The sequence below is a fragment of the Bos taurus genome, chromosome 5 (genome assembly GCF_002263795.3).
Source record: "Bos taurus isolate L1 Dominette 01449 registration number 42190680 breed Hereford chromosome 5, ARS-UCD2.0, whole genome shotgun sequence".
In the NCBI taxonomy this organism is placed as follows: Eukaryota; Metazoa; Chordata; class Mammalia; order Artiodactyla; family Bovidae; genus Bos; species Bos taurus.
Genome location: NC_037332.1, coordinates 64900743 through 64922301, shown reverse-complemented (window position 1 = coordinate 64922301; position 21559 = coordinate 64900743). Strand labels below are relative to the sequence as shown.

The following is a 21559-nucleotide window of genomic DNA, read 5'->3' as shown; positions in this document are numbered from 1 at the left end:
TGATTTTTCAGGAATTTTGAAATCTGAAACTGACCTAGGTGATGGGCACAGGTCTTAGGCAATCGCTCTGGCCTGGCTCAGGGCTGAGTCACTAGAAACGGCCTCTGTCTGTTCCTTTCCCACCTTCTCTCCTGGATGGACCACCCCTCTTCTAGAGCACGTACTTAAGACTGCTTCTCTCTCAGCCAAAGGCCCATCCAGCCTCCACTGTTTCTCACAGGACCATATGAACACACACAAACACAACACTGAGTTTCCCAGTAGGTATCCCTACCCCAAGCCAACAGACGGAGCTTCCAGGACCACACAATGCAGCATGAAATGGCCAGGTCCTCCCACCCAGTAATGGGTTAAATGGTCGAATATGAGAGATACTGTAAGTATAGTTACTTCATAAATTATAGTTTATTACCTCAGCAGACTTTATAGTATGTTGCGTGAATTGGACACTATGTAAGGCTTATCAATAGTGGCAGTCATCACCCTCAAAACTCAACTCAGAAGTCACTTTCCTCAGCAGGTCTCCCAACCCCTCCAACCACTCTTCTGCCCTCCAAGGAGTTTACTATTCATTCTCTCCTCTAAGCTATTTCTTATCTTGCAAACACATCAATTTACTGATCATTCTGTATAGTCATGTATTTATTTTCATTAATGAATTCAGTAAATGGTTATGGAGAACACTCTATAGGGTAATGATTATCCAGTGGGAAATAAAGCAGATACAATCTTTGACCTTGAGAGGCTTACAGTCTAGTGGGAAAGATAAACCACAAAGGAAAGGAACATGAGGCAGATATGGGCAGAATCAACCTCCTTGTTCATGCCTTTTCCCACATAAGACAAAAGGCTGAATTGTAATAATTTCTGTAGCCCCAGGGGCTAGTGAGTGGCTGCTGCTGCTGCTGCTGCTGCTGCTGAGTCACTTCAGTCTGTGCAACCCCGCAGACTGCAGCCCACCAGGCTCCCCCATCCCTGGGATTCTCCAGGCAAGAACACTGGAGTGGGTTACCATTTCCTTCTCCAATGCATGAAAGTGAAAAGTGAAAGTGAAGTTGCTCAGCCATGTCCGACTCTTTGAGACCCCATGGACTGCAGCCTACCAGGCTCCTCCATCCTTGGGATTTTCCAGGCAAGAGTACTGGAGTGGGGTGCCATTGCCTTCTCCAAGTGAGTGGCTAGTACACAGTAATGGTGTAGGTTTTTGAATAGCAGTAAGAGAGGGTTTGTGTGAATTTATATTGGAAATTGCTATTACTTTTTAAAAAATAAGATGAATTCTTGGGAATTACTCAAGTCATCTAGATAAAACTGGCCTACACAAAGAGTGGTCCAGGCATGGGGTTTGACTGTGGAACAGAATTGAGGATGTTTGGTTGGGATAAAGTAGAAAAAAGCCAGAGAATATGAAGACAAAATGTAAATCACATGAATGGATTCCTTGGATAAGAGCTTTCTGTTCACTTCTATTGCACTTCTCTTATATTCTGCTATGGAATTTACTTCTCAGAATAAAGTAACTTGACTTGATACAGGAGAGATAAATGCTATGTGGGTAAATGGGAAAGCAGCAGCATTTATCTTATCTCTTCTCTAGGGTTGTCTGAAAACATTTTATGGCGTCAAAGGGGGAGAGGGGAAAACTGAGAGTTACAGCAAATGTAGTTCCTTTTATCTTATTCTCCTCTGCTTTTTCACCTTATTTGAGATAGACTATTACATTTTAACACCCATAAATATGTCATAAAGAAGTAGACAATAAATAAAAAAGTCCGTTTTGACTCACAATTTTAGATAACTAAAAGCTGATAAGCACAACCATGCTTGACAAGATAATTCTGGGCTAAAAGCCCGTGTCTCTTGCTCCTCCATTAAATGATTTTCTGCCCCCCCCCTTTTTTTAAATAGCATCACATTACATTTTGTGAGCTCATGTAATCATTCTCTGTAATAAGCATCACAGGCGAACCTCCTAATTCTGTTTTCCTCTCCTTTACATCTAGGTCATACCTGGATCCTAGAGAGTCTGTAATGAGAACAAACAGAGAGAACCTGTGCTGCCGGCCACTAGCTCCAGACATGTTAACTCATGCCATGCTTACAATAAGCTGGGAGGAAAGTACTTTATAGCCCCCATATTACAGGAATAGAATCAGAGAGGTTAAGTGACGTACCCAATGTCACTCTGCTAATAAGGGGCAGAGCTCAGATGTAAACTCAGGCTGTCTGGCTCCAGAGCTCTCATCTTATCCATGCCACTCACTTGCCTCCCTGGGACAAACTTCTGACTCCTGGAGGTCAGCTCTGCTGGAACTGTTCTCCTTGCTTCTTATCCTCAGAGCCCCAGCTCAGGTCATATCTCCCTCCAAAAGTCTTCGCTGACCCCCAAGCCTCACCCTGAAAAGTATTATGGTGCTACAAAAAGAGAAGGGAGCATAAAACCATTTCATGGAGGAGGGAGATAAGCTTTTAGTTCCAACATCACTCCTGATTTCCCTTAAGACTTGGAAGTGAGATTGACCTCAACCTGCATCCCAGCTTTGTCACTTACTATGGGGTGTTGGGACCATCCCTCAACTTCCCTGGGTCTCAGTTTCTTCATCTGTGGGATGGGATAAAACTGGAATCATCCTCCAATAAGATTTTTGCAGAATTAGGTGAGATGATGGAGAAGGCAATGGCACCCACTCCAGTACTCTTGCCTGGAAGATCCCATGGACAGAAGAGTCTGGTGAGCTGCAGTTCATGGGGTCGCAAAGAGTTGGACATGACTAAGCGACTTCACTTTCACTCTTCACTTTCATGCACTGGAGAAAGAAATGGCAATCTACTCCAGTACTCTTGCCTGGAGAATCCCAGGGATGGCAGAGCCTGGTGGGCTGCCATCTATGAGGTCGCACAGAGTTGGACATGACTGAAGTGACTTAGCAGCAGCAGCAGCAGCAGGTGAGATGAGCACTGCTGAGCCCTGTTTGGCATTTAATAGGCTGTCAGAGTCAGCTGTTACCACTCTTGTTGTTTCTGTAACTTTTATATAGAACTTTTCTGCTTACATGACTTTTCTATATGAGCTTCTTTAGAGCAGGGACTGGCCATGTGCATCTCTATTTCCAGTATTAATACAGGGCTTGACACATGACAAGCTCTTAAAGTTGGCTCTCTGAGAACAAATGAGATCTTCCAGAAACCCCTAGTTAATGTGGGGGCCTGTTCCTGTGCTGCTGTGCTTAGTCGCTCAGTCGTGTCCAACTCTTTGTGGCCCCATGGACTTTAGCCCACCAGGCTCATCTGTCCATGGGGATTCTCCAGGCAAGAATACTGGAGTGGGTTGCCATGCCCTCCTCCAGGGGATCTTCCCAAGCCAGGGATCAAACCCAGGTCTTCAGCATTGCAGGTGGATTCTTTACCATCTGAGACACCAGGGAAGCCCAATATGGGGGTGTAGGAGACTAAATCTCATCTCATTAGACCTTGACCTCCATGCCTGCTTCCTATGAATCTTTCTACCTGCTTCATCTTTTCAGCTACCACATGAACCATTCTCTCCATGTTACTTGTCTAAGGATATTCTTGTAGTGCATGGAGCCATCTCACTTTCTCTGTCACTCCTTCAAACTGGAGGGTTAAGAGGAAGAAAAGTGATGATGTCCTGCATCATTGATTCTCAAGCTTCTCTTAGCTACTTACAAAACAATGCTCTCCAAATGAAATCAGACACAAACACATGCATGCATGAACCACACACCATGTAAGCTGAGCTGTTTGACAAACATAAGACCTGATGCTTAGTCTGTGAGGTATCAGGACTCTACCTGGGCTTAGAAACTCAGCTCTGCCTTCACACACTGCTGATGGAGCAGCAAACAAGTACAAATTCTATGAGCGTACCTTGACCAGGTCTATCAGAATTATTCCTATATCCTCATCACATCTCCTCTGACCTAGCGATTCCCCTCTAGAAATTTATTCTACAAGTATGCTCACCCACATGCCAAGTAACAGATGTACAAGAATGTTCATCGTGGTATGGTTTACCATAACAAAACTCCAGAAATGATCTAAATAATTCACCAGTGGAGGAGAGGATAAACAAATACTGGTAGAGCTCTGTGATGGAACACTCTGCAGCTATAGAGAGATTAACAATGCTCAGTGCAGATATTAAAAATCTGCAAGATATTACAGGGCAAAAACAAGGTTCAGATCAGTCACACAGCTATTTGTGTCCAAAATAAAAGCATATACATGGAAAGAAGTACACAGACGTACATACTGACATATATGTTTGCCAGTGCATGTACAGAAGGACTGTGGAAGGATGTATAGACATCTGGATACACTGGTTGCCTCTGGGAAGGTAGGAAGGGAACTTCACTGTACACAATTAAGAAATTTTTATCATAAGTAAGTACTACCTACAAAAAATGGACATTTTAGAAAAAAGAAAGTTTAAAGGGAAAATTGCAATTTCTCTTCTAGGTCTGTTCTTACTTGCAGAACAAGAACCATTTTCATGGTGAGGAGAGGAATAAACTGCTGAGTTGGTGGAGGATCAACTACAGGATTAAGGCTGTAAACATCTATCTCCTTATCCTCCCCACTGGAGTGATTCTATAATACACTCGAAGTCATACAATCAGCAATTCAAAAACCAAATGCCTTCCTCCAAATCTTCCCATTCTTTTGTAAAAGGAACCACTGGAAGCCCAGGACTGCTAGTATGCATGTGTGTGTGAAGGGGACTTTCTCGATGCTTCCATCTTGCCCTGTGAAGGAGGCCCTGCTGACCTGCTCACTACTGCGTGGGCCTGAGCCTGAAGCTCCCACTAACTCCCCTCCAGGGTCTCTCCTCTCCTGCCTTCCCTAGAGGAGAACAGCTCTCCATTTTTACTTGGGGAGGCGCCAATCTCCTGTCCTCCAAAATAGAAGGTTAGGGTTAGGAATATGCTGTGAAACTGAGGTTTAACTCCAAACCTCCTGGGGCTGTGGTCTCCAGAGACCCACTGAATGTTGCAGAAACTGTCCAATTATATCACAGATAAATTTTACTTTTTTCCCTCTAACTTAAAGATTCTGAAAATCAGTTTATTTTAGAATTATGGTTTCTTTGTAATTGTTACTACTTTGGGGAAAATACAGGCAATGAAGAGGTTTTGAAAATTTGGCTTAATGCCTATTTTAGGAAATTTCTGCAACTGGTAAAAATAAACAAGGGTCCTCCAAGGTATGAAAATCTCCATGGTTTAAAACTTCAGGTGGAAACTTTCTCAAAAAGCATTTAACTACCTATAGGTGGTGCTGTCTAATTACGTTAGATTTATAGCTACATTACTGACTTATAAATTAAAAATCTAAGACATACGGTAAAGAAAGAAACAGAACCAGATAATTAATCAGGGTATGCTCTTGGCCCTAGAGTACGGGGGCTTGAAGCAACTGCCCACTGGGTGTTAGAACCGCTCTGTTCCCGCTGCCCTCCATTTTGAACGGAAGCATCTATTGTAATTATCCTGGGCCCATAGCTCCTTGGGCTTCCCAGGTGGTACAGTAGTCAAGAATCTGCCTGCCAATGTAGGAGACACAATAGATGAAGGTTCGATCCCTAGGTTGGGAGGATACCCTGGAGAAGGAAATGGCCACCCACTCCAGTATTCTTGCCTGGGAAATCCCACAGACAGAGGAGCCTAGTGGGCTACAGTCCATGGGGATGCAAAGAGACAGACGTGATTGAGCATGCCCGCATCTCTCCTCATGGTCTGTTGGAAACATAACAGGCAGTTAATTTGCTTTTTACATGAACAGGCCTCTTGTCCAAGAAGAACTATCCCTGAAGAGCTGCTTCCAGGGATTCTCATCCTCAACTGAACCTGATGTTGGAACAAAAGATCCTGGACTTTGAGGCTAATGTCATATTGGGTTGAGACCTCTGGGGATCTAGAAATGGGAATCAGCATATTTTCTATGTGGGAAAAACGTAAATAAATTTTATGCCAGAAGGAAGGCTCTGGTGGAATGCAAAGAAAAAAAAAAAAACAAAACCAGCCACAACTCCTCCCATTCCTGTATACACATCCCTTTGTGATGTGAATTTCTTGCTTCTTCCATTAAGAGGTAGAGTCTATCTCTTCACCTCTCTGAGTGAGTTTTGTGACTAGCTTTCATCAACAGAATGTAGAAGTGATTTTTGTGAGCTGAGGCCCAGGCTCTGAGCACCCACTCCTGTCCATTTGGAACAAAGCCCCAAGGCTACCAACATACAGAAGTCTGACTAGCCTCTCTGAAGATAAATGACCACATGAAAAGAGAAACCCAGCCACAAGCATGCACCACCCAAAGGGAGACAATTTTAGACTGTCCAGTCTGGCGAAGCAAAGAGATGATTTCAACCTCCTGTTGACCAGCTAAATCCAGTGAAGAACTGATCAGCTGAACCCAGCACAAAATGCTCAAAGAATCATAAGCAAATATAACATGCATTGTTTTAAGTCAGTGAGTTTTACCCTCACATGGCAGTAGATGACCAACAGATCAGTCTTTCATGATGGCTGAAATTGTACTATTTCATAATACAAAAAGAAAAGTGAAGGTTAATGCCTTAAGGATAAATATTTCAGGAAACTTTATTAATTAGACTTTTAAATAGACACCTCTTTTTAACAAGCAGAAACAAAGGTGATACAGTTAATTGTCACTTAAATACGTCCTCAAGTTAATGAAAATCTAAGTAGGAACAAAGCAAGCAACCAATTAATTTTTTATGTGACAAGGCCTATTTTGATAGTTTTGTGGGCTTTAGGCTATTGCAGGGCAATACCTAACTCATTTTTTTTCTTGGCTGCACCATGCAGCCACGGGATTAAACCCAGGCCCTTGGCAGTGAAAATGTCAAGTCCTAATCACTGGACAGCCAGGGAATTCTGCTAACTTCTTAAGAATACTGATATGAGTAAAAGGGTAAAACGACTCTCAGACTAAATATATACTATTTATCTGATTGGTAAAAATTTTCAAACCTCTTTTTAGGTGATAAGCTACTGGAATAAAAATCAATATGAGATGTTTTTATTCCAATGGTCATTTCTAACCATACTTCACAATCTTACCTTTGCTATTTAAATATCAAATGCAAATTAAGAAATACTTGCTCTTGAGACTTTTAGGTAAAGATGGAAAATTAAACACTTGTATTTAATTTTTTTCTCTCTTAAAACCCCATGAAAACAAGAGTAATATTTGTTTGTGTTTAAATAAAGGTGTAACACTCAAGGGACAGGGATAGCGGAAAACAGCAGCAAAGAAGCACTGGAGTGTGAAAAGCAGACAGACAAGTGGTAACAGAGTTAGGAGACCAGAAAGAGCCAAATGCTAACCCAGCTCTGGGGAAAACCAAGAAAAACTATGTATATGCTACAAAATCTCAGAACTGGGACACAGTGACCTCTAGAAGTAGTCTGCAAGGAATGCTAAAATAAGTACTAGTTGAAAGTTGTTTAGGAAGATGTTGTACTCTAACAGAACGCTGTGCCGTGCTTAGTCACTCAGTTGTGTCCAACTCTTTGTGATCCTATGGACTATAGCCCTCCAGGCTCCTCTGTCCATGGGGATTCCCCAGGCATGAATACTGGAGTGGGTTGCAATGCTCTCCGCCAGGGGATCTTCCCAACCCAGGAATCGAACGCAAGTCTTCTGCATTGCAGGTGGATTCTTTACCAGGTGAGCTACCAGGGAAGCCCTCTGTAACAGAATACTGGAGATATTTTCTTTTTCCTTTTTTTTTTTAATAGGATAATACAATCTCTGAACTGAAGACATTCAGGCATAGTTAGGAGTACGGGTACCATAGTAAAAACTGGAGGATCAAGTGAATATTTGCATTCTAGAAGCTGAGACTCAACTATCATCAACCATTTAGGCTCTAAAATGCTAGCAGCTAGGCCTTGACTTTCTGGGCAGAATACTGGCAAATACTTCTCTGGGGAATCTGACCAGCCTAAGATAAAAAATCTAAAGATAGTGACACTGAAGACTTTAAACTGAAACCCCTCAGCCATAAGGCCCACATCAGTTGACAGTTCCCACCTTATACTCTGAACTTCTCTTATTTTGCATTTCCTATTCTTAAATATGAACAGTCAGCCAAAGATTACCAGGTATCTGAAGAAACCCATTAACATAAAAGAGAATAAAACAAAGACAAAAACACAATGAGAAAGAAATATGTTAGAGAAAATTAGGCTCTGTAGAATGATGAAACATTTAAGAAGTCTTTATGAATAAAAGCTATACATGACAAGCCCACAGCTAACATGTTCAACAGCGAAAAACTGAAGGCTTTTCTTCTAAGATCAGGAACAAGATAAGGAGGTCTACTCTCAAAACTTTTATTCAACATAGTGTTGGATGTTTACTATACGTATTGTGATGATCATTTCATGATTAAGTTAAATCATTATGCTATACACATTATATAGTGCTATATTTCAATTACATCTTAATAACTGGGAAAAAACAGGAAAAGAAACACCAAACTCCCCCCACCCCTCCATAGTATTGGAAGTCCCAGACAGAGCAGTTAGGCAAGAGAAAGAAATAAAAGGCATTCAAATTGGAAAGGAAGAAGTAAAACTATCACTATTTGTAGATGATGTATTATTTATAGAAAACCTTAAAGACTCCACTAAAAAAACTGTTAGAACAAATCCAGTAAAGTTGTAGAATACAAAATCAATATACAAAAATTTGTTGCATTCCTATACACTAGTAATGAACTATGAGAAAGAGAAATTAAGAAACAATCACATTTACAATTGCATCAAAAGTAATAAAACATATAGGAATAAATTTAACCAAGGACGTGAAAGACCTATATACTGAAAACTGTAAGATATTGATGAAAGAAACTGAAGACAAAAATGGAAAGATATCCCATGCTCATAGCTTGGAAAAATTAATATTGTTAAAATATCCATATTGCCCAAAGCAATCTATAGAATTTAACCACTCTCAAAATTCCAATGGCATTTGTCTCATAAATAGAAAAAAATCCTAAAATTTGTATATAATCACAAAAAACCCTGAATAGCCAAAGCAAGCAATCTTGAGAAAGAACAAAGCTGGAGGTATCACATGCCTTAATTTCAAAGTACACTACAAAGTTGTCTAATCAAAACAATATTGTATTGGCATAAAAGTAGACACACAGCTCAGTGGGACAGAATCCAGAGCCAAGAAATAAACTCACATATATATGGTCAATTAATTATTCACAAAGGATACAAGAGTATACAATGGGGAAAGGACAGCCTCTTCAATAAATGGCACTGGAAACTTGGAGAGCTATATGTAAAAGTATGAAACTGGACTACTATCTAAGTCCTGAAGCCATAAAACTCCTAGAAGAAAACATAAGAAGCAAGCTCCCTGACACTGGTTTTGGCAACCATTTTTTTTTTTTTTTTGACACCAAAAGTAAAGGTATCAAAAGCAAAAATTAACAAGTGAGAATACCTCAAACTAAAAAGCCTCTGCACAGAGAAGGAAACCATCAACATAAAAATAACCTATAGAATGAAAAAGCATATTTGCAAGTCATATATCTGAAAAGGGATTAATATCTGAAATTTATTTTAAAAAACTCATATGGCTCAGTAGCAAAAAATATACTCTGATTAAGAAATTGTCAGAGGACCTCAATAGACATTTTTCTAGAGAAGACATACAGATGGCCAACATGAAAAGATGCTCAACATCACTAACCATCAGAGAAAATAAAATAAAAACCACAGTGAGATACCACTTCAGACCTGTCAGAATGGCTATTATCAAAAAGACAAGAAACAAGAAGTATTGGTGAGGTTGAGGAGAAAAGGGAATCCTTCTGCATTGATTCCCTGGTGGCTCAGAGGGTAAAGCATCTGCCTGCAATGCAAGAGACCTGGGTTCAATCCCTGGGTCGGAAAGATCCCCTGGAGAAGGAAATGGCAACCCACTCAGGTTCTCTTACCTGGAAAATCCCATGGACATAGAAGCCTGGTAGACTACAGTCCATGGGGTTGCAGAGAGTCTGACATGATTGAGTGACTTCACTTTCACTTTCTTTCTGCACTGCTAGTGGGATTTTAAACTGGTGCAGCCACTATTGAAAAGAGTATGGAGGTTCCTCAAAAAAATTAAAAATAGAACTACCATATGATTTAGCAACTCCACTTTTGGGTATTTCATGGAAAGAAATGAAAATACTATCTCGAAAAGATACCTGTGCCCCCCTATTCATTGCAGCATTATTTATAACAGCCAAAGATATCAAAGCAACTGTTGATATCTTTTTATCATTCATAATAATGATATTATTATGAATGATAAAATGGACTTTTATCATTGAATGATAAAAAATGTGGTATTATGTATGTGTGTGTGTGTATATATACACACATATACACATACACACATACACAATGGAATATTACTCAGACATAAAAAAGAAGAAAATCTTGCCATGTGACAACATGGGTTACCCATGAGGGCGTTATGATAACTGGAATAAGTCAGAGAAAGAAAGACAACTATTTTATGATCTCACGTATATATGGAATCTTAAAAAAGAAAACAAGCTCATAGATTCAGAGAACAGAGGAACATACTGGTGGCTGCTGCAGGTGAAGGTGGCAATGGGCCAAACTGGTGAAAGGGCTCAAAAGGTACAGACTTGCACCTATGAAATAAATGTCACGGGGGTGTAATGTACAGCGTGGTGTATTCAGTTAATAATACTGTAATGCATATTTGAAAGTTACTAAGGGAACAAATCTTGAAAGTTAGCACAAGAAAAAATTTATAAATATGTATGATGATGGAAATTATTACTAGACTTATTGTGGTGATCATTCTGCAACACATACAAATAATCAATCACTGTGTTGTACACCTGATACCACTATATGTAAATTATACCTCAATTTTAAAAATCATTATGTTCAAAAATTAAAAAAAAATTTTTTTCTTACAATTCAGAAAGAAGAAGCTGCCTCATGGATAGAATACTTTTTATGACAGCATCTACTGTATTGGGTCAAGGTAAAACAAACCAGTGTTAGAGTCTTGGTTCTGCCAAGTACTAACTATTTGAATTTGAAAAAAGTAACTTCTCTAAGCCTCAGTATCCTGATCTTTCAAATGGGTCAACAATAATACCCACTTCAGAGGGAGGTTTGAGGATTAGGAGGTGGTGCTGGCAGTGTACTTATGTACAGCTTGTGCTCATAGATGGTAGGTTTATGGTATTAGCTATTTGCCACTTTTTATAAAGATTACTGACCCTCAAAGTTCTAATATGCCCTGATTAAAAAGTACCTGATATTTTGAAATCAAGTATTAAAAAGCATTTCTTTACCTTAATAAAATATTTTCAGATACACAAAAATGGATTGAGATGATCATCAAACACTTTTGTACTTGCTAATGGCCGTTTGCAGACACAGATGAAGTTCCCCTAGGTGTTCCTCCTCAATTGCATTCCTCTCCCCAGAGGTAACCCCTATCAGGAATTTTTTTATAACCCCTAATATATATGTGTATATACATATATATATATATCCCTAAAAATACAGCATTATATTGTATGTTTAAAAACTTTACAGAAATGGTAGCATGCTCTACTCATCCTTCTGCAACTTGCTTTCCCTGCGCAACCATGGGGAGTTCATTCATGTTGATCAAAGGAGCTCCGAGTACATGCTCAGTCACTTCATTAGTGTCCAACTCTTGGCAACTCCATGGACTTTAGTCTGCCAGGCTCCTCTGTCCATGAGATTTTCCAAGCAAGAACACTGGAGTGGGTTGCCATTTTCTTCTCCAGGGGATCCTCCCAACCCAGGGATCCAACCCATGTCTCTTGCACTCACAGGCAGATTCTTTACCACTGAGCCACCAGGGAACCCAAGAGGCGCTAGTCCAATAGTATTTCCTGCTGCCTAGATGTCTACTGTATGAGGACAGTACAGTTTGTTGGTTCACTTTACTGCTGGTGGATATTTAGGGTATTTCCAATGTTTCATTATTATAAACAATGATGCAAATGCACACGTGCAAGTGTTTCTCAAGGAAAAATAGCATTTCTGTTATGTTCATTGCTCTTAAAAAAGAAGCAACAGTCAACTTGGGAGTTTAATTCATCCATGCGTCACAAAGTCCTGATGTGACTTGATCCATAGTGAGGGGTGTCGCAGTTAATTTGACACTAGTAATGGTTAAAGTGCCTAAATTTGGGAATGATTTTAAAAAATAATTAGAATGGACCTGAGGTACCTTTAATAATAACATTAACTTCCTCTCATCTATTCCAAGGTACTGTCTAGAGGAAGAGTACAGGACAAAGGAGTGTGCTGCATGAGTAACCATTCTTGCTTATCAACAGCAGAGAAAGGTGGAAGAAACATCGGTTGAATTAATAAATATTTTAAAAATGTCAGTTACATAACATGAGGATGCACGTTTACTCGGCCAGAGACTGAACACCTATTGGTAAGACACAGTGAGCCAAACAGTATCTCTGATCTTGGCTAGGTGTGCACAGAACCAAGTGAACCAGGGAGACGGGTGGTAATCTGGATAATTCTGGAGGCAGTGGAAGAAAAGAAGGTGGCAAGAGAAGCAGAGCATGGAGAAAAGAAGAAGGAATATTGTAGGAAAGAAGAGAAAAGAGGAAGAGAGAAAAAAATGATATTCTGGAATTATCAATTCAGGCCAATCCTAAACTATCTCCATCTTTAGGACTGGACAAGTGAAAAAGTTCATATATATCAAAATTAACTATTTATCAGGGGTATATATTATTAATGATAATAGAAAATGTATTGAATATTTATCATATATGCTTATATACTATGTTGCTGTTTTTTACAACATTATACAGGTATTATTATTATTCCCAGTTTATGAGTTAGGAAATCAAATCTCAGAATCATGCAGCTTGTTTGCTGCAGAGCTGGGATTCGGGGTCCAGGTCCCACAAACTCCAGCACGTGCTCCTAACCAGAGCTTCTGTGAGCTCAACCGTCAACCCTTAACGACAAAAATGAAGATACATTCATCTTTGTTCAGCCCTACACAGTGCCTGTCACAGAAATGGCAACTTGATGCTGACTAAACTGAAATGGATATTCAGAATGAACATATGAAAGTATTGTGATATTTAAATTTATTAGAGACCACTTTTATCTGCTACCCAAATCAGCCAGAATGAAGAGGAAATCATTTTTTAAAAAAATATGCAAACACAAGTTTGGAAACATAAGTGATTTCCTAATTAATCCTCAGACAAGAAAAACCCAGTTAGGATAATCCTGGCCTTAGTTTTCTACTAATTAGGATGCTACTGTCATTCAGTCACTAGCAAGGTTTTGCCCAGATTAACTAAGTGACTGTCAGTGTATGAATTAAATCATTCCACGACTCATCCATGGCTACTGTGGTTTGTCTGGTCTTCGTCATGGGTCTTGTCTTTTATTTTCCCTTATTGAAGTTGATTAGGTCTGAGTGCTGACTGAAGGGACAGAAAGGCCTGTGTATTTCCATGCTGTTTATTTTTGTTGTTGTAATCAGCAAAGACCTAGAAACTCTGACAAGCACCTACAAAATTTGTAAGTTGGTAAAAAATGTGTCTTCCTTAATCCCTGTCTTTTTTTGTCTTCTTCTTTGACCATTTTCCCCCTCTACCACCTTAGAGGCATCCTCTATCTATTCCTACTACACTGAAAGTACCCCCTCTATTACTCTTCCTTCCTCCCCTTGTATTTAACTCTGTGCGCTAAGGTGCTTCAGTTGTGTCTGACTCCATGTGACCCTGTGGACCATAGCCCGCCAGGCTCCTCTGTCCATGAGATTCTCCAGGCAATAATACTGGAGTGGGTTGCCATTTCCTTCTCCAGGGGATTTCTCCCGACCCAGGGATTGAACCCATGTCTCTTATGGCTCCTGCATTGGCAGGTGGCTTCTTTATCACTAATGCCACCTGAGAAGCCCCATTTAACTCTTTAGAAAGGATCTAATAAACTTTTTCATAGTGGGTATAAAGGAAAAATAACATTAGCATTTTTCACCTTTCCCAGGGACATTTTTTTTTTTAATGCAGATGACTTCAGCCAAAGGATTAATATTCGTACTGTAAAATTCTAGGTATCAGGGTGCGTACTGTTTATTAAGTCAATTCCTAGCTTCGCTGTTCTATATTCTCCTCTGGGTGCTGCAGCAGGGACTCTGCCCACGACAATTCTATTTTGCATCTGCTCTCTGATGTGTTCTGCCAGTAGGGGACACTGGAAAGGAAAAACATGGAGATCAAGGGACTTGGTCTTTCCTACTTGCCTGCTGTCCTTGTGGATGTGATCCCGGCAGTGATTCTGCAATCTCATAGTGGCAACTGGTTCCAGTTTTCATCTTTAAAAACACACGTCAAAGTAAACTCACTGCATTGCCCCATGCCCCAAAGGTACCAGCAGGGTAGTATCTCCTCAGAGGTCTAGGGCTCAGGCCCAGGGAGCCGCCTCTGAGCTTCTGACGGTTCTGATAATCCTACCCTCTTCCTTCTGTTCCTCTAGCCCTGGGGCAGTAGTTGCTTCACTTCATGAAGCTATTATCTGTGTGGCTTCCATGCTCCCTTTGTGACATGTTTGTCCTCTAATACCTATCTAATCAATTCTCTATGTTAACCTGTTATTAAAATAATTGCTGAGTTTCAGTTTTCCTAAATGGAGACTGAGAGGTAAAGAAATAAATAGGTTTGTGCAATATTTTAGATTTCACATAGAAGTGATATCACATGGTGTTTTGGAAAAAGGCTTTCTCTTAGAAATCATACCACACAAGCAGCCATTTATCCATCCTGTTTGTGCATCTGAAAGAAATATCACCATGGTATAAAGATGCTCTGCTGTTGCTGCTAAGTCGCTTCAGTCGTGTCCGATTCTTAGCGACCCCAGGGACTGCAGCCCACCAGGCTCCCCCGTCCCTGGGATTCTCCAGGCAAGAACACTGGAGTGGGTTGCCATTTCCTTCTCCAATGCATGAAAGTGAAAAGTGCAAGTGAAGTCACTCAGTCATGTCCGACTCTTAGCGACCCTATGGACTGCAGCCTACCAGGCTCCTCCGTCCATGGGATTTTCCAGGCAAGAGTATTGGAGTGGGGTGCCATTGCCTTCTCCATGCTCTACTATGTATAAAATAGATAAGTGACAGGATATACTGCATAGGACGGGGAATTATACCCATCATCTTGTAATAACTTTTAATGGTGTATAATCTGCAAAATACTGAATCACTATGCTGTACACCTGAAATATAATACTGTAAATCAATTATACTCCAATTCAAAAAGAAGATGCTCTATGAATTTGAATTTTGAAAAATTTCAGTCCCATGTCTGATTTCTGTCCTACAGACTCTCTTATGCCGGAGTATTTGCTAACTTTCACAGAAACTTCCTTTTCTAAAAACCTAGAAGGTTTTGTTACTAAAAACAAAGCAAAACGGTATGACGTAATCTAAGTCCTGAAAGAGCCCATACACTACTGTGTTATATAAATGTGACAGGACAAAAAATATTATCATGGGGTATTCCTGAGTAGATTGATTATTCTTAATTGGCTGCTTTTCCTTGTGAGGATTACATATCCCTACCTATTATCATGGACCTGCAGCCTCCCTCCCTGGGGAGAAGTCCCATTCTCCTGCCCATTTCCATGCATGGTTGTGACACTTGTTTGGCCAATGGAATACGAGCAGGAGTGACAGATGCTACGTCTGAGCAGAAGTTGTAAGAGCCATTGTGTGGCTCAATTATGACTTTTTCCCTCTGCTGTGAGAATGCATGCCTTACATACTAAGTGAACTAAATCAGAAAGACAAAGACAAACACCATGTGAGATCACTTCCATGTGGAATCTAAAATATTACACAAATGAACCTTTCCATGAAACAGAAACAAACTCACATAGAAAACAAATGACTCGTGGTTGCCAAGGTGGAACGAGGCGGCGAGAGGGCTGGGCTGGGGGTTTGGGCTAGTAGATCAAAACTATTAAATATAGAATGGATACATAACAACGTCCTACTGTATACCACAAGGAACTATAGTCAATATCCTGAGATAAACCATAATGGAAAAAATATTTAAAAAATGTTATATATATATTACTGAGTCACTATGCCATACAGAAGTAAACACAACATTATAAATCAACTATATTTCAATTAAAAAAAGAAAGAATGCATGCCTTAGGCACAAGTTGCTTCATTAGGCTAGATCTCATAAGAAAGGAGACATGAGAAGCAGAGCCTCAGCCAACCCACAGCTAATGTGTTACATGAGCAAGAAATAAGCCGGCTACTGAGATGTGAGGATTGCTTGTTCCTGCAGCAGAATCTAGCAAATCCAACTGGCACAATCTCTAACCCAACAAAGACGACCCTGTAATTTATGGCCTAATTTACCCTCCCCTGAAAAGGATGGACCTTTTTTTCCTGGAAGAAAAGCTCTGTTAGTCCTCAAGAAAGCAATGACAGAAATCAGTGAGGCTGGCAGAGAGAAACAATAAAGGAGACGGGAAGGAAAGAAATGCTGTGCAGGCTGAAGTAAAGGAGAAATGCATTTGTCTGGGAAAAAGAAACACGACACCTGAGTACAGGAGGGTATGAAGGAAGGAGAGCGATGAGAAGTTGCTGAGGACTATGTACTCAGCTTGTCTTTGTGTCCTCTGAGAAACTCGAGCAAAGATTGGAACTCCCCTCTAACAACTTCTGGCTGCTGCACTGAGCTTTGTGCAACACACAGACATGGGTGAAAACAAATAAATGTGTATAATCAATGCCACGATCGAAGCATTTACAAAGGCTACTTGACCCAGAAGTTGAACGACATCTGCATGAAACATCAGAGGCCTTGTAAAGACAGGAGCATCAGGATCAGCTCCAGGGGAAGAACAGGTTTTCACCAGAGTGAGTGGAATGACAGCCTTCCTCAGCAAGAGGGAGCACTAGTTACAGGGTTTTAAGGTACCCCCGCTGCCATGCTTGCTCCTTGGAAGGCAAGCTATGAAAAATCTAGTGTATTAAAAAGCAGAGGCATCACTTGGCCAACAAAGGTCCATATAGTCAAAGCTACGGTTTTTCCAGTAGTCATGTGTGGATGTGAGAGCTGGACCATAAAGAAGGCTGAGCAATGAAGAACTGATGCTTTCAAATTGTGGTGCTGGAGAAGACTCTTGAAAGTCTCTTGGACATCAAGGAGATCAAACCAGTCAATCCTAAAGGAAATCAACTGGAAAGACTGATAGCTGAAGCTGAAGCTCCAATACTTTGGTTACCTGATGGGAAGGGCCGACTCGTTGGAAAAGACCCTGATGCTGGGAAAGACTGAAGGCAAAACAAGAAGAGGGCAGCAGAGAATGAGATGGTTAGATAGCATCACTGACTTAATGGACATGAATTTGAGCAACTCAATGGACACAAATTTGAGTAAACTCCAGGAGATGCTGGAGGACAGAGGAGCCTGCTGTGCTACAGTCTATGGGGTTGCAAAGAGTCAGGCGCGACTTAGTGACTGAACAACAACAAGCTTCCATGTTGTAGGATCATCCAGCCTGTCCAGCCCAGGAGACTGGGGTAAGGGAGGGAGAAGCTGCCTTATGTGCCATGTCAAAGAGTCTGAACTTGATCCCAAAGGACACAGGGAAACTTTGAAAGCTGCTAAGCGAGGAAGAGATGCTGCCACATGGGGCAGGGCATGGAATTCACTGCTGAGTGTGCCTGGCTAAGCAGCTGAGGAGAGGAGGAAATCCATCCTAAGCTCTGCTGACCAACCTGTGGGCTGTGGATTCCTGGAGGAAGGGGATTATTCACAAGCTCTGGATGGGCTGGTGATGGGAGCCCAGAGGATGACCTATGACATGAGTGTGGTGAACAGACTGGGGAGTAGGGAGAGATGGAGCAAGCAAGGTAACTTAGAATTGCTCATGCAGGAGTTAGTGGCCAATTCAATGAAGGCAGTGGTAGTGAGGTCAGAGAGGAGGAAGAACTAGGACCAAAAGGCTTTGGTGATGATGGTGGACAGTGAAGAAGATGGCCATCTTGTAGTGGTGGTAGCTTTTGCTGGCTGTGGGAAACAAAAAATTGATGGCGTGGGTGCTGTAAGGAAAGCAGGAAATGGGAAGAACTGGGGACAAAGACACCGCTAAGACATGGTCCTGAATTAGTGGTTACTTAAGCACTCTTAAGTACTCTCACAAAGGCCACAGGTTTAGCTCCTGTCCCCTCCTTAGTGCCACTCTCAGAGGTAAGAAGTGCCCTGCCCAGGCTCAGGACCCCACAGCGCTCATAAACAGGCCTCCCCCCACTGACTGCTCCTTGTGGTGGGGTAAGCTGTCAGCAAGGCCAAGGGTGTGTGCCCACCAGAACCTGCCCAGAAAGTGCCAAGGCCACTTCTAGGGCTTTAGGGGCCTCTACTCAGGTCCATCCACTTGAAGACACCTCTGTTACTGACAGTGCCAAGCAGGGGGTGTGGATGGATCCTGGGCTAGGGGATAGGGTGTCTACATGTGTGAATCTGAGGGCCCCTCCCTGCCAAGAGTGAGATGGAGCTGTGGGTGGGAAGAGAACAAGTCAGGCTATGGGGAAGTGGAGGGACTTTTTGTCCACAGCCAACAGTGAGGATCCTATGAACTTGGACTTCAAGGTCTTTATGCAGCTGTGTTTGTCAAGGGAGAAGGAAAGACTGTGTTGTACTTAATTGTTAACATGATTTATTACTTTAATTATTGAGACACAAGGTCTACAGGCCTCATCTGGACTCTTGCCCCAGGCCTTACAGTTGTTAGCGGAAGGCCTTGCCCTTCCTTAGATTCAAGATGAGTGATTTAAAAGAGATGAATCTATTGTCTTTCATTCCCAAACTCTAATGAAGATAAATGAGAGCCAGGGTGTGAGAGTGCCAGCACGGTAGGTAAGGCTGAGCTCGAGGAATCTGACTCTTCGGGAAAGATGGTTTCCAGCTCCTGCCCACTGTGTAACTCAGATAGCTGGTTCACCCTTTCTGTTCCATGCCCTCAATAGCTGTATAAAGACCTCAAAGTCCAAGCTCACAGGATCCTCACTGTTGGGTGTGAAGTCCCTCCATTTCCCACAGCCTGACCCCTTCTCTTCCCACGCACAGCTCCATTTCACGCTAGGGTGGGGCTCAGACTCAACACATGTGGACACCCCATCCCCCTGCCTAGGCGCCATTCACAGCCCCTGCTTGGCGCTGCCATACTATACACCAGTCTTATGGATGGTCTGATATTTAGTGAACATGTGATAAACATTAGCTGGGGTATCATGGAAGGGGCAGGAGTTTAGAATCAGGCATGTTATGGTTCTAACCCCCAAACCTGCTTGTTCCTATGTGGCCCTGGGTAAACTATCTAATTCTGTGAGTCTGGGTTCCACATCTCCATAAATGGAGGATAATGAAATTATGTTGCAGTGTTGCTACAGAAATCAAAGGACATAATGAATAAAGAACATGCGGCACAGAGCCTGGCACTGGGTGCCTACAAGCCTCAACGTTCTCCTCCTCCTCTGACCACTGTTATTCCACATGACATCAGGCACATGTCACTACATCATACACAATCCACCCCAGATACGATGCTAGCCCCGTACTTCCTACTTAAGTTAACCCTTCCTTATTTTACTGTATTTAAATTTGGCAAATGTTCCCTTTTTCTATAGGTGTTCTAAATTGCCTCTTACCACTTTGATGAGTCTAAAAGCCCCTTTCCTACCAAATTTAACACGCTCAAGTTAAAATTTTAAATAAATAGATACATAGGTACAAATATACATGGGGCTTCCCTGAAATGTCTCAGTGGTAAAGAATATGCCTGCAAAGCAGGAGATGAGTGTTCTATCCCTGGGTTGGGAAGATCCCCAGAGAAGGAAATGGCAACCCACTCCAGTACTCTAGCGTTGGAAATCCCATGGACAAGAGCCTGGTGGGCTACAGTCCATGGGGTTGCAAAGAGTTGTACACGACTTAGCTATTAAACAACATAAATATACATATGAACATACAGTAACATAACTATTGCTCTACTATAGCACAGTACTTGCCACAGAATACAAAAGCACTTATTAAATGAGTAAGTTGATAAATGTTAAAGAAATGTTTATTCAAAGATGGATAGATGGCAATAAAAGAATTCTAAGAGACTTATTCAAAGTCGGTTGCACAAATACTAAGAGAACACAGCTGACTAACCACCGGATCTCCAGACACACAAAAGGACACTTTTCTCACATCATTAGGTGACCTCTCTGTGCCTTAAACTGAAGTCACTGTCACTAAGTTATGTGCTACCTAACAGGAGCTACATCATTTTTAAGAAACACACATCTCATGCTACGCAGCTTGCTGCACTTTCATTTCAGTTTAAAACTTTCTAGGAAGGAGATCTGTTTCCCCTGACTCTGTGGATCAATACCAACAAGCTGCATACTGAGGATTCTAATGCAGAATAAGTGTGTGTAATACAATGAGCGTTTTGAGACGGCTGTAAGTCATGGGGGCACTAAAAGAACATTAATCCTACCAAAATCAATCTCAGCCTCTCTTTGCCTAAAGGACTCTCTCAAGATTTCAGATCAATGAAAACAACACAAAAACTCCAAACACTGAAAAGAAAATACAGTTAAAAGTACATGCTAGAAAAATCAGTATCTTTAGATGGCTAGGCTGAGAGACTTTAGAAAATATGCACATGTTATTGATAAATAAATGCAAAATGGTAATGTAGCCTGGCTTAGTTCAGGCTGCTATAACAAATTACAATAGACAGGTGGCTAAGTCGCTTCCATCGTGTCCAACTCTGCAACCTTATGGACCATAACCTGCCAGGCTCCTCTGTCCACGGCATTCTCCAGGCAAGAATACTGGAGTGGGTTGCCATTTCCTCCTTCTGGAAATGATCCTGACACAGGGATCAAACTGAGGTCTCCTGCACTGCAGGCAAGTGCTTTACTGTCTGAGCTAGGGGGCAGCACTTGGAACCTAGAAGAGCGAAAGTGAAAGTCGCTCAGTTGTGTCTGACTCTTTGCGACCCCATGGACTACACAGTCCATGGACTTCTAGGCCAGAATACTGAAGTGGGTAGCCTTTCCCTTCTCCAGAGGACCTTCCCAACCCAGGGATAGAACCTAGGTCTCCTGTTGGATTCTTTACCAACTGAGCTATCAGGGAACCTAGTAAGCATCATATACATAGCAGCTGTCATTATTCCTTCAATAAACTCCCTACTGTTGTGCTGAATTACCTTCTCTGAAATTGAGTTTGAGAGGAGTCTTCTGAACTACAATGCTTCAATAAAATGACTGCCCTTAATGCTGACACCCTTGGAGAAGGAAATAGCAACCAACTCCAGTATTCCATCCTAGAAAATACCATGGGCAGAGAAGCCTGGCAAGCTACAGTTCATGGGGTCACAAAGAGGCAAACGCAACTTAGAGAGTATACAACAACAACAATGCTGAC

At 41.5% G+C, this 21559-nt stretch overlaps 1 protein-coding gene across 20 annotated transcripts in view; it reads right to left on the bottom strand.

Annotated features, from left to right (window-relative positions):
- ANO4 (anoctamin 4) overlaps window positions 1-21559 on the bottom strand; it is a 433316-nt gene that overhangs the window by 97133 nt on the left and 314624 nt on the right. The window lies entirely within an intron of this gene.